This window comes from Coenobita brevimanus, chromosome 70 (genome assembly GCF_032717465.1).
Source record: "Coenobita brevimanus isolate Jiangsu-jjx chromosome 70, ASM3271746v2, whole genome shotgun sequence".
Classification (NCBI taxonomy): Eukaryota; Metazoa; Arthropoda; class Malacostraca; order Decapoda; family Coenobitidae; genus Coenobita; species Coenobita brevimanus.
Genome location: NC_137023.1, coordinates 33297867 through 33310595, shown reverse-complemented (window position 1 = coordinate 33310595; position 12729 = coordinate 33297867). Strand labels below are relative to the sequence as shown.

The 12729-nt window shown below is 40.0% G+C and overlaps 1 pseudogene; it reads right to left on the bottom strand.

Annotated features, from left to right (window-relative positions):
- Positions 1–10522: 10522 nt before the first annotated feature.
- Positions 10523–10879, bottom strand: LOC145406410 (protein GVQW3 pseudogene; annotated as a pseudogene).
- Positions 10880–12729: the final 1850 nt, after the last annotated feature.

Here is a 12729-nt window from a genome sequence, read left to right as displayed (position 1 = left end):
CTCCAAATGAATCACTGGGCTTCTCACCTTTTGAACTACTGTTTGGCCATGAAGTAAGAGGACCCCTTAAGTTACTCAAGGAATGCTGGCTGTCGGAGGAAGATGACGTCAACCTGCTGGAGTATGTGATGAAGTTCAAGGAACGGCTGTCCACTGCTTTACAGCTGGCGAGAGAGAATTTAGGAGCTGCTCAGAAGATGAAGACTTGGTATGATAAGAAGTCCAGGTTACGCCACTTTCAGCCAGGAGATCAGGTTTTGATTCTGCTACCAGTTCATGGGCAACCTCTTCAAGCCAAGTTTAGTGGTCCTTATTTCGTGGAGAAGAAACTCAATGATGTCAACTATGTCATCGCCACACCAGATCGTAGAAAGAGCAAGCAACTATGTCACATCAACATGCTAAAGTTATATCACAGGCGGGACGAAAATAATCCAGTCTGTACTGTAGCTGTTCCACCCGAGTCTGCAAGTGAAGCTCTACCATGCAGTATGAGCCTGAGTGATAGTTTGGGGAAGCATCCTGATATCATGAATGATCTCCAGACTAAGCTTTCTCATCTACCTCCCGAGGAAAGGCAGGAGTTTTCGGCATTACTGCAGGAGTACCCGCAAGTGTTCCGTGCCACTCCAGGAAGAACTACTGTGTTGATGCATGATGTCGAGGTCGGAGACGCAAAGCCAATTAAATATCCTCCTTACCGTGTGAACCCAGTGAAAGTTCCTCTCATCCAGAAGGAGCTTGGCTACCTGTTGGACCACAAGATGATTGAGCCCTGTCAGAGCGAGTGGAGTTCTCCTGTCACTCTAGTCCCTAAGCCAGGTGGGTCACAGCGGCTTTGCATTGACTACAGACGTGTTAATCAGATAACCAAAACAGACACTTACCCTCTCCCTCGTGTGGAAGATTGCATAGACAAGATCGGAAAGGCTAGGTACATAAGTAAGTTTGATTTGTTAAAGGGATACTGGCAAGTACCTATGACTGAACGTGCTAGGGAGATCTCATGTTTTGTAACACTAGGAAAGGCTTTTGCATGTTCGGTAATGCCATATGGTATGAAGAATGCACCAGCCACATTTCAGAAGCTCATGAATGTTGTAACAGAGGGTTTGGCAGGGTGTGTTGTTTATATTGATGATGTATTAATCTTCAGTGACAACTGGAAAGATCACCTATGCCATGTCAGTAAATTTCTTGAGCGTTTGGTTCATGCTAATCTTGTAGCTAATTTATCAAAGTGTGAGTTTGGTCAAGCTAAAGTTCAGTACCTTGGGTATGTAATTGGTGATGGACATGTTGCACCACCAGGAGCTAAGGTTCAGGTTATAAGTGATCTTCCCAGACCTAAAAGTAGGAAGGAGCTACAAAGATTTTTGGGAATGGTAGGTTATTGCAGGAGATTTGTTCTTAACTTTTCTATTCTTGTATCACCACTTACAGACTTACTGAAAAAGGGAGTTAAGTTTGTCTGGACTGATAACTGTGAATCCTCTTTCAACAAACTTAAAGCTATTCTATTAAGTCAGCCAGTGCTTGCTACTCCAAATTTTGCTAAGCCTTTTAAGATGGCTGTTGATGCAAGTGATACAGGAGCTGGGGCTGTTTTGCTGCAAGAGGATGATCAGGGTATTGAACACCCTGTATCTTACTACAGTAAGAAGTTCACTCCACCTCAAAAGAACTACTCCACTATTGAGAAAGAGCTTTTGGCCTTGATTTTGGGTTTACAGCATTTTTCATTTTATTTGTGTTCTGGTTTTGACCCCATAGTCATTTATACCGATCATAACCCACTGAAATTCCTTAGTAAGTTTAAAGATAAAAATCAGAGATTGACAAGATGGAGTCTACTTCTTCAGGAGTTTTCCTTAGACATACAACATGTCAAGGGGAAAGAAAATGTTATTGCAGATTGCTTATCTAGACTTTAGACATTGTTTTAGAGTAATAAGAAATTTCCTTAGTAAATTTCTTTTTTCTTTGTGGGGAAGTGTTACATAGCCTATGATTTCATCATCCTTTGTGTAATTTTAACGCACAGTATGCTGCATGTTTGATCACGAGCGTGTTCTGCCTCAGTTCCCCCCTTCTACCGTTATAGTAGAGTAAGTTGTCATTTCTGTTGTTTCAGTGCGGGATTTTCATCTCTTTGTCCCCATGGCTTCATTTGCGCGTCCCTCTTACAAGTTGTATCAAGCTCTGCTGGCCCCTATATAATGAGCTCAGTCTCTGCATCATGGCCACTTAGATCTGCTCCTCATTTTGTTCACATCTCTGTCCTCCCCTGTACATATATTATTATTGTGAGTGCTCAAGAAATCTCCAAACATCTAGCAGCTGTGTGTAATTTGAGTATTACTGTTATTGCATTTTTTCTTGTACTGTGTAGCATAAGGTTAATTCTTAAGCCTAGTGAGGTTTTTGATTGATGTTGGGTTGTGTCAGTCATTTTTGATAATAGTTTGTATCTGTAATAATTTATCTGGCATTCACTGAGTATTATCTGGTATCTCATTTTATCAGGGCTGACTTAGATAAATTTACTCTTGCTAATTTCATGTTATTGCAGTTAACCATATATTTAACCTGTTTATTTTGCCATTACATTATCCTTATGAGTCCTGAATGTTTTGTTGTTAATTTGTGCATTAAACTTTAACTTGTAATTTTACCTAACTCTTGTTTTGAACCTGGAACTTTACGGGACAGTAGTGACTCTTAGTATTCTCACTTAAAGTGTACGTTATCTTTCTCTGTTCCGTAACAATATATATATATATATATATATATATATATATATATATATATATATATATATATATATATATATTATGAATCGAAGTTTGTGTATGTCGCAGGTTCTAATCGATATGGTGCGTATAGAAGAGCCTAGGCTATTACGAGCACATAATAAATAAACCCGCCAGTTGCATCTGAATCGACCAAACAACTGATGACTCACTTTCTCTAAGTTTCGGATAAAATTCCCTGTATCTGGCAACGTTTCACTTGAAAGGGAGTCTGAGACGGCAATAATCGTTTTCCCTTATTTTATAATTATGTATTCCCCATAACTTGCCTACCCTCCAAACTTAATTTTTGGTGTTGAAGAAATAAAAGGAATGTAATCATGCGAAATTATGAGTAAGGTTGTCTGTACTGTTTTAAATCAATAATAATTAAATAGCAGGCGATCTCTGGCACGTTTCCAGTCACGCCCAAGCAGCCCGGAAGTGTTACCATATTTAGCATAATTTTATGCTTATAACATAATTTGGTCTTAGATTTGGTGCTTGGCATACATTCTAGCATGAGGGATAATTTAGCATATTTCTAGCTTAATTCTGCAATGTCTAGAATACAGTTTGGAATATTTCTTACTTGTAAACCACTGGGACACCAGACTTGCAAATTTGTAATCATATCTTGGGGAAGTGGTGGCTCAATCGGTAGAGAGGTGACCTGCAGTCCTATCGGACCCAGGCTCAAATCCCAGCTGGGGTAGGGGAAAGTTTATGGATTTGAATTTCATATAAGCTGACTTTACCGATCTACCAGAAGACCCGCCGACATACAAAAATACCCTCGCTAATACCAATACACCAGTCCTGTATGGGACAGCCCTAGCATGTATTCAATACGGACGGTGGGTGTTAGCTTCGAAGTGGTGACATGTAATGGTGTATGGTATGTAGGAAGATTGTACTGGGCTTTGTGAGCAGGCTGTGAAGCCTATGCCCAGAGTCGGACACATAAAAAAGGAAAAAAAATCCAATTTTGTATGGTGACAAATAGCTGGAAGAGCTACGAGCCTAAATTCCTTAAGTATTTCTGTCAAGATCTCTGGAATCATTGTCGGGGAAGAAGAGCAAGATGTGGACAAAGAGCGATCACTGATGGCAAGTGATGCAGAAAATACCTCTCACAAAATGCTAATACTAATGATAACCTCCCTGATACAAAAGGCAGAGTGGACAATACCCAATCGTCTCCAGATTTACGAAATCACTGCTAACCATTCCAGTTTCCAGTGCTGATTTGGTTAACATGGAGAAGACGAAGAAATACATAAGTTACAAAAAAAAAGTATTTGGAAATTATCTAAGAAGCGAAGAGTATGACATTGAGGAATGTGAAATATCTGATCCAAAAGAAGCCATGACAATATAAACGAGCAAAAACTAGTACCCCGAGTGGCACCAGTAGTCATAACAGTGTATACCTGGAAGAAATGAAACTGATTACTGCTGGATGTAGAGGTATGTGGTATATTATGACAGATTATGTTTATTTACTGAAGAACAGTATGTTTTCCTCCTGGTTGTCAGATTGATATCCATAAAATACAAGGAGTATCTCAGCGACATTTTTTTACTGATTTACTCTCTCCAGTTAATTGTAACCCTGTAGGATACATACTGGTATTCTATAGCCTCTAGGATACGTACTCTACATTTTTTCTAGCTAGTCTGTATTATGTACAGCCGCGCTCATAAACAGGGATACATAACTTCTCCTAGTATCTACTGTAATGTCCATTACCTGATGCACTGATCATGAATATGCCAAGAAGGAAGGGAAATACATAGTTCTAAACCTCACCAGCACTTGACACAGAAGTAAGCAAAACGAGTATATGTGTATCGTTTCTTCTGAACACAACTGCATCCTCCCAACCAATACTTTCAGTATACACACTAAATATTATGTATCAATGTATTTACTAATTGCATTAAAAATGTATAATAATGTAATGGGCAAGTTGGCGTATAGTTAGCATACTGTAATTTACCGTCTGGCATATTTTGGGCGAAATTACAGTAACACATTTTCAAAACTAGTTTAGCATAATTACGTTCCTGTGATATAGTAACACTGCGAGAAGACTGCCTTGCGATACTCATGATCACGCTACGAGAGTGCATCTTTTCCGGCCTTCAGTGTCTTTATATATATATATATATATATATATATATATATATATATATATATATATATATATATATATATATATATATATATAAAATTATTCGTCTTTAGTTCTCGTCATTGTCATTCTTGCTTTTGACCACCACCTTTTCTAAAGTTTGTTCATGAGACTGTCCTACACATTTTACTAGGCTCTGAAATGCCACCGCCTGTCACTGTAAATTAGTACCTTTTTTTACTCTTTCATGGTCTAAAAATGATATGTCTCCATATTGACTATTGAGCTGTAAATACAGATAAACACTAAAGAAAGAAGTGCCATGGAAATACTGTAGAACCGTAGTACTGTCTTTTGCTCCAATGAGCTACATGATATAAGCTGCAAAAGGACGAAAACCTGGGCAAAGTTAAGGTAAGGGTATAGGTGTTTCCCAATAATTTCACAGTTTTTCACTAAACTTGGTATATCTCTTTGTTGCCATTTCTTTCTATACTGCTCACAGCGCTCAGAGCGTTATTTTCCCGACTGAATATCATCCCGCATAGGGATTTAAATGTGGATAAGAATATACTTCCAAATGTTTACTGTATTTTCATGATTTTATGACACTCGTGATTTGAACTGTAGATTTATTTTATGCAATATTTCTCAGTAGTGTTGGTTTAGGATGTAAAACAATCAATATGCGTTTCTCCGCATTTTAAACCTGCAACCGATGAGTGACAGGCGGTGGGTTTCACATTGTGTCGTATGGCTAAGCCTTAACTTTTGTATATTTTGGTTTCCTTTCACGTAATGCGAGATATGTACGGTAACAACACTTGTATATTGCTTTGTATATTATTTGCCTTATAATCTTCTCCCGTATGTGTAATTAAAAATACAATTGTCTTGACAGTTGCCAGATACTACAATCTGAGGGAAAGGTAATGGGAACCGGGTCATTATTTATGTGAGTGATTGTACCTCAGCACAGTAGGCGAAAGCGGAAGCCATCGAGCCACCGATGCTGCTGTCTAAATCCATTGTCCCAGTATCATGGATCCTTACCACTCTACCTTCTGCCACTTTTTTTTTTTTTTTTCAACTTTTATTTTTACTTTTTGATTATCCCTCTCTCGTCCTCCTATGTTTATCTAGTTTCACCCTGCTCAACAGTGCTCTCACCGCGCTCAGATATCTTTGTCTCCATAAACACATAATCGTAGTGGGCCTCTACCGTCATTCACTGCAGTCATGCTGTGCCATGGATATTTATGCACTTCCTTGTGTTACCTCTCCTAAGTGCTCGTCCACACCAACTGTTTGCTGGCACAGACGGTTGTGAGTGGGAGTTTTGGCCCCATTAGACACTCTTATGGTTACAGTGATGCAGAACTCCAGCCCGCACCAGCAAGCATTTGGTGGGGACTCGGAATAACACGCCCGTCACTCAGCATCCTAATAAATTTTTCATGGCATGTGAAAACGATTCATTATATCATCCACAGGTCTCGTAACAACTCATCCACTCAAATCAGCCATCACAAACACTAAAACTTCACGTGTTCTAAGACTCTGGTCACTTGTTTTCGGATATTACTTTTCTAATGCTGTCATTTTACGGAGCATATATGATAATCGGAACCACTTCTTCATCTTGAACTTATTTAAAGGGTTAAGCTTAGAAAATATGCACTCTGAGTTAATAATTATATTTATAATCATTCTTTCCTTCCATCTATCCCTTACAGTGTATGTTCATATTTCACCTCATACGTGTCACACTTTTCCAGTCATCAAGTGAATTTCCTCTCCTCTTTGTCTTGCACAACGTCATCATATATATCTTAGATGCATAAGCATCTTTCCTACCTAAGTTCATTTCATTGTTTATACACACATCTGGCATCCCATACAGCACTGGGCCCTGAACAGACATGGCGGCCAGATACGAGGTTTCAGGAATTGTACTTGGGTAGTTGTATTACAGGGAATGAAAATGCAGGTACACACCATCCTGTTTCATTTCGTTCTCCTCCATTCCCAGGAATACTTGATGCCCTCACAGCATAAAAGTTTTAAATGTATGGCCTATACAGAAATGTGTGTGTGTGTGTGTGTGTGTGTGTGTGTGTGAAAGCCGCTATGAACTTTCAGTGTACTTGTAGGCCCAGTTCTCTGCCTAAGAGTGAATATTACATTTTTACCAAACTTGCACACATACTTCACTCCCATTAGCATCTCCCATGTTGTTGGTAGCCAATTACCTCCAAAGTTACTTTCTCAGTGCTTCGTATATAAACGAAAGTAATTAAGTTACAGATGTCCGTACTTGAAAATATGGAATGTGTTCGAGCAACCCAGCTTACTGATGTTAATGTAGGTACAAGAAAGTGTCATTACAGTTGCCTGATATTAATGCACACTTTGGAATAATTAAACTTATATCAGGATGTGTTTAGTTAGTTGAAGAGCTTTGGACCGTCATGCCAAAGCGTGGCAGGTCACACGACTACATCTGTGTCATCGTGTCGCATTTTTACTCTGATCAGCAAAATGGTTGCAATTTTTTAAAAAAAAAAAAAAAAAAAAAAGGGTCACGATTAACGCTATTACTTTTTCATAAGCTTTTAAACAATGTATATAGGTCCAATGCATTTTTAATAGTTTTAGGTAAGTTAAAGGAGTCCAGACTTAAAAGTGGAACACGTTCTAGCAAGCACACTTGTAGTTGTTATTTTTAGTTTCCAAGTGATGTTTCTAGCTCCTCTGTAGCTTTCCTCGTTCACTCCGACGACGTGAATTGTGTTCCTGCTACTTCAACATGGCTTTATTCTGTTCTAGAGGGCCTTCTTAAAATTGAGAGGGTTTCTCAAACTGAAGGAGTTCAATTCCTTCACAATAATCGTTCCTTTCTAAGTTCAGTAAAAGTCGTTGGGTAGTAACAAAAGTAAGCTGAAACCTTGAGTCTAACCATGCTGAAGGTGTTAATAACTTCCCAAACAATTGTTTCGATGCTTATTTTAGCGCTGTTTTTGCTTTTTTCGTCTGTATGGTTGCAAATTTTGAAAAAAAAAAAAAACTAAGTAACACGTATCACTTTTTATAAGCTTTCCAGCGATAAGTGTAGATCTGCTGTAGCTTTAGTCTCTGAATATCACAGGTTTGGTGTTCAGCCTTGCCACCCTAGTACAATATTATCAACAATTTTATAGAATGAAAGTATAATAAAAATGTGTTTATAGAATCCACAGATATCTGTTGCCACTTAGTGCCAAGCAGACTCTAGAACAAACCGAATATATGATTGTGGCCGTTGGTAGTGTCACGAACCGGACTTAACTTCCGGCCAAAGCATATGAGCGAAAGCATACCTGAAATCAAGTGTTTAATACCTCCTTAAAACGATGATGATTTGAAAATAACACAAACAGCTACCGGAATATCTTCATTCTCGGCAATATTGCCATAAAATTTGGGCAGAAATTGTACATGTATATCTATCTATCTATATAAATAATATAAAAATACTGAATCTCTCTCTCTCTCTCTCTCTCTCTCTTTACATGAGAGGATACCTTTAGTAGGCCAGCTGGCCCATGCTAGGCAACTCCTTTATTACTGTGGGAGCTGACAGAGATTTAACTGACATCTTGACCACAAAAGCTCTGGGATCCTGATAATGTAGATACTTGACCGAGAACCCCCAGACAAGAAATCTTAAGTGCATCACTTGGTTCAGCAACTAGGAGGCGCCACCGAAAGTTGGTCACAATTCAATTTGTATGTCACTTTTAGTACATCAACCAAATCATTGCCAAATATTTCTTACTTGGTTTACCTTTTCAGAATTTGTAACTCTTAAGTGACACATTGGGGGACAAGTTGATTTCTGAGTGGCATATATGTGACGCCAGTATGAGATTTAACCAACAACCAGAGTATGCCCTCCTCCCCCCCAAAAAAAAGAAGAAAAAAAAAAAAGCGAGGGGGTGGGAGTTGCCTTTGCAATATGACAATTAAAGATTACAACTCTTAAGTGTGATTTGTGGGGACTAACCCATTTCGTGTGGATAACATGTCACACTGTATGCGGGCCATGCCAATCTTCATTTAAAGCACAATTTGGAGCACATGTACCAAAAATCAGGACTCCAAAAATTTCTCAGTCTAAACCTCCAGAGGCCTGAGGAGTTTTCAGTTAAAGTTATTTATTTTCAGTTCATTTGAACATGCTTTCTTTGCACAATGATTTGAATACAGAAATTATTAAGACAGAGGTATCCAAGTGGCAACTATTATATTACTGTAGGTACACTGACAATATTGCATACTACAGAAACTTCAAGAACTACAGTAAATCACTACTTCCTTGGTTTGACATTCTTAGCGTAATTATCTGCGTACAAGTACAACAAAACATTTAAGTGCTAATCTATACATGTGCAAGTACTAAGTGATGATTAAGCCTTCTAAATCATATATATATATATATATATATATATATATATATATATATATATATATATATATATATATATATATATATATATATATATATATATATATATATATATATATATATATATATATATATATATATTTAGCATACATAGTCATTAGTCTCACTCTTTTGAAGTTCAATCAGGTCTAGCTGGTCTCAACCTTCTTCCTCTGAATTATCCTCCTCCTCATCAGATGATCCAGCCATTTCTTCATCTGACTCATCACCACCCTTCCCATGCCTGTTGTCTTCTGGTACCAGGGCATCTGAGAGTTACAGGCCCTCAAACTAGATTACCTCATAAACACCATTAACAAAATTCCACCCATTTTCAACTTCAGAGTCTTCACTCAGGGTAAGCGGGTCAGTTATATCCCACATCTTTACCACAAATGCAGCACGGCATATACGAGGTGTGTCAGAAAAGTTCCAGGACTGATGTCACAAAAGATATATTTCAAATCCAAACTACAAACTACGAGTTGTCCCCTTCGAAATAATCCCCCTGGAGTCTAATGCACTTTCCCATCCTTCTCTGCCACGCCTCCATGCACTCCTGGAGGGATTCTTCCGGGATTCTCCGCAGCTCTGTCGTCACGGCCATCTTGATGTCTTCCACGTCTTCAAAACGGGTCCCCTTGATGACCCCCTTGAGCTTGGGGAAGAGGAAAAAATCACACGGAGCCAGGTCGGGTGAGTAGGGAGGTTGCTCCAGCACGGCGATGTTCTTCTTGGCCAGGAAATGTCCGATGCTCAGGGCACTATGACCAGGCATGTTGTCATGGTGAGGCGGCCACGAGTTGTCCTGCCACAACTCTCGCCTCTTCTCGCGCACTGAACGAACCAAACGCCGCAGGATCTCTTTGTAGGCGTGCTTGTTAATCGTCTGGCCCTGTGGCAAGAACTCGGTGTGGACGATGCCCCTCACATCGAAGAATGCGATCAACATGACTTTGACTTTGGACTTCGACTGGCTTGCTTCCTTCGGCCTTGGCGACATCAGACTCTTCCACTGAAGGCTCTGGCGTTTGGTCTCCGGGTCGTACTCGAAGATCCATGACTCATCACCAGTGATGACTCTCCCTAGCAAGTCTGGTTCAGTTTCAAGACGCTCGAGGATGTCCTGACACAGTCTGTATGCGCCAATCTTTCTGGTCATCATTCAGCAGCTTCGGCACCATCTTTGCACAGACTTTCCGAATACCCAAATCTTCAGTGATAATCTGCCAGACACTGTCCCAGTTCTTGCCCAGCTCATTTGCAATCAGTCGAACAGTCAACCGACGATTGCCACGCACAATCTGCCTGACATGCTCAACGTTGGCCTCAGTCCTGCTCGTTGAAGGCCTTCTGCTCCTTGGGTCGTCTTCCACGTCCTTGCGTCCCTCTTTGAACCTCTTGTACCACTCAAAAACATGTGAGCGTGACATCATCTCATCTCCGTACACTTGCTGCAGCATTCCCAGTGCTTCAGATGGAGTTTTCCCCAACCGGACCAGAAACTTCAGGTTGGTTCATTGCTCTGTGCTCATTGCTTGACGACCTGAAACAGAGGACATGTATACAAAAGCATGTGAAAAAAAGATCAATGGCTTCAGAGAGCTGAGATCACAGTCATATATTCCCTGGATATTAGGTCACACGGTGACACAACCAGCTAATCCCTCTCCCACTCATAGCTCACACAGTACACTCAGTCCTGGAACTTTTCTGACACTCCTCGTATGGAGCTTCATCTCGGATTCACATGGAGCAGGTGAACTTGCATCAGTTCCTTTGAGTGTGGCCAGTGGATTCTTTCCCCTCATCTCTGGTCCATAGCAACCGACAAACTTCTGGTAACTCGTGCTCATTAAGGGGCACTCCATCCTTAGTATGTCCCATAGATGGATGCTGCGTATCTCAGTGGAGTTGTGTGACCATCAGCAGACAACTGGCCTTGTGTCATTTCAGCAAATGCCCCTTGCACAATTGAAGACTTAGTCAACTTCTCATATGGTTTTGTTTTTTTCCTTTATGAACAAGGGTTGATGTAAAGTCAGAACCTGTAAAGCCCTGGAAATGATCTGCAGAGGGATGGCACTAGCTTCTTGGCTAGGACAGTGATGTTGATGAAACGCCTGTTATTTCTTGCAATTGTTCCAACATCCATCCAGAGGGCTCTAGGGATCCTTCAAGAGTGGTAGATGAGGATGACTGCAATGGCAAGAACTTTCTTGGTGCATTGAGTAATTGGCTGCGTAGTAGCAAGGCAGCTTTGGTTATGATCTTTTCATCTGATGAGGAGTAGTCATATGCAATGCATACAGTATTATCAGCTATATCTAATGCATACAGTATTATCAGCTATATCTAATGCATACAGTATTATCAGCTATATCTAAACTGTGCCCAATAGCGCCCAATTTTAGACCTTCTGGAATCTGGACTTTGATTTTTTCGCCAAATGTTTTACTCAGGTTGCTCATGAGACTGGGCTTTTCCATGGATGTTTCATCAGATGAGAGAAAAAAGTCCACGTACCGATCATACAGTGATGCAAGGAGCTCTGGTCATTGGCCATTTATGATCGAATTTTCAACACTGGCGTGCAAGGTCTTGAATGCAATAGACCTGCTTGATAATTTTGATTCAACCCTTGAGGAGTCCGGAGTAGATTCTGAAGACCATTTTGCCCTCGTAAGAATGCACTTTTGCATGAATGATGGTATTGTACCTCGCTTCCTTGGCCACCAAATCTGTCCAAGCAATTTTGCCAAATATGTATCTATCTTGAAGTTTCACTGCAGCATTTTGTATGCTTTTGCTGCTTTTACGGTTTCACAATATTCAAATAGCTCAGCAACATTATTCTCTTTTTTCTTCTTCAGCTCACAGAATAGGCATTCATGCGGGAGTATTCCAGATGTGGAAGGACGTTCTTTATCTCTGATGGTGTCTGCTGAACGTAGGTGTGGAACAATCTGGGGGATACCTTCTACATTGCTTGATTCAGCACTGACAGCCATAAATTTCTGGAAACATTAGAGGTGGAAATCATCCCTCCCATTGTGCTGTTCTGGCAAATCCTGGACCAAATCGTGTCATTTCGATTCTAGAAAGTTACATTTCATCTGCGTGTTATTAGTAGCAGTTTGAATAGCAGCCCAACTCTTTTCTATAAATTATTTCACCTCAAGTCGGGCCCCTCTTTTCTAATGGCTTTCCACCGACATGCAGGATACATTGCCTTGGCATCGATGCTTGCAGTTTACTACTTGTTGATGGCTCCATCTGAAACAAAACAGGCTTTTAAACCATGTATCGGATA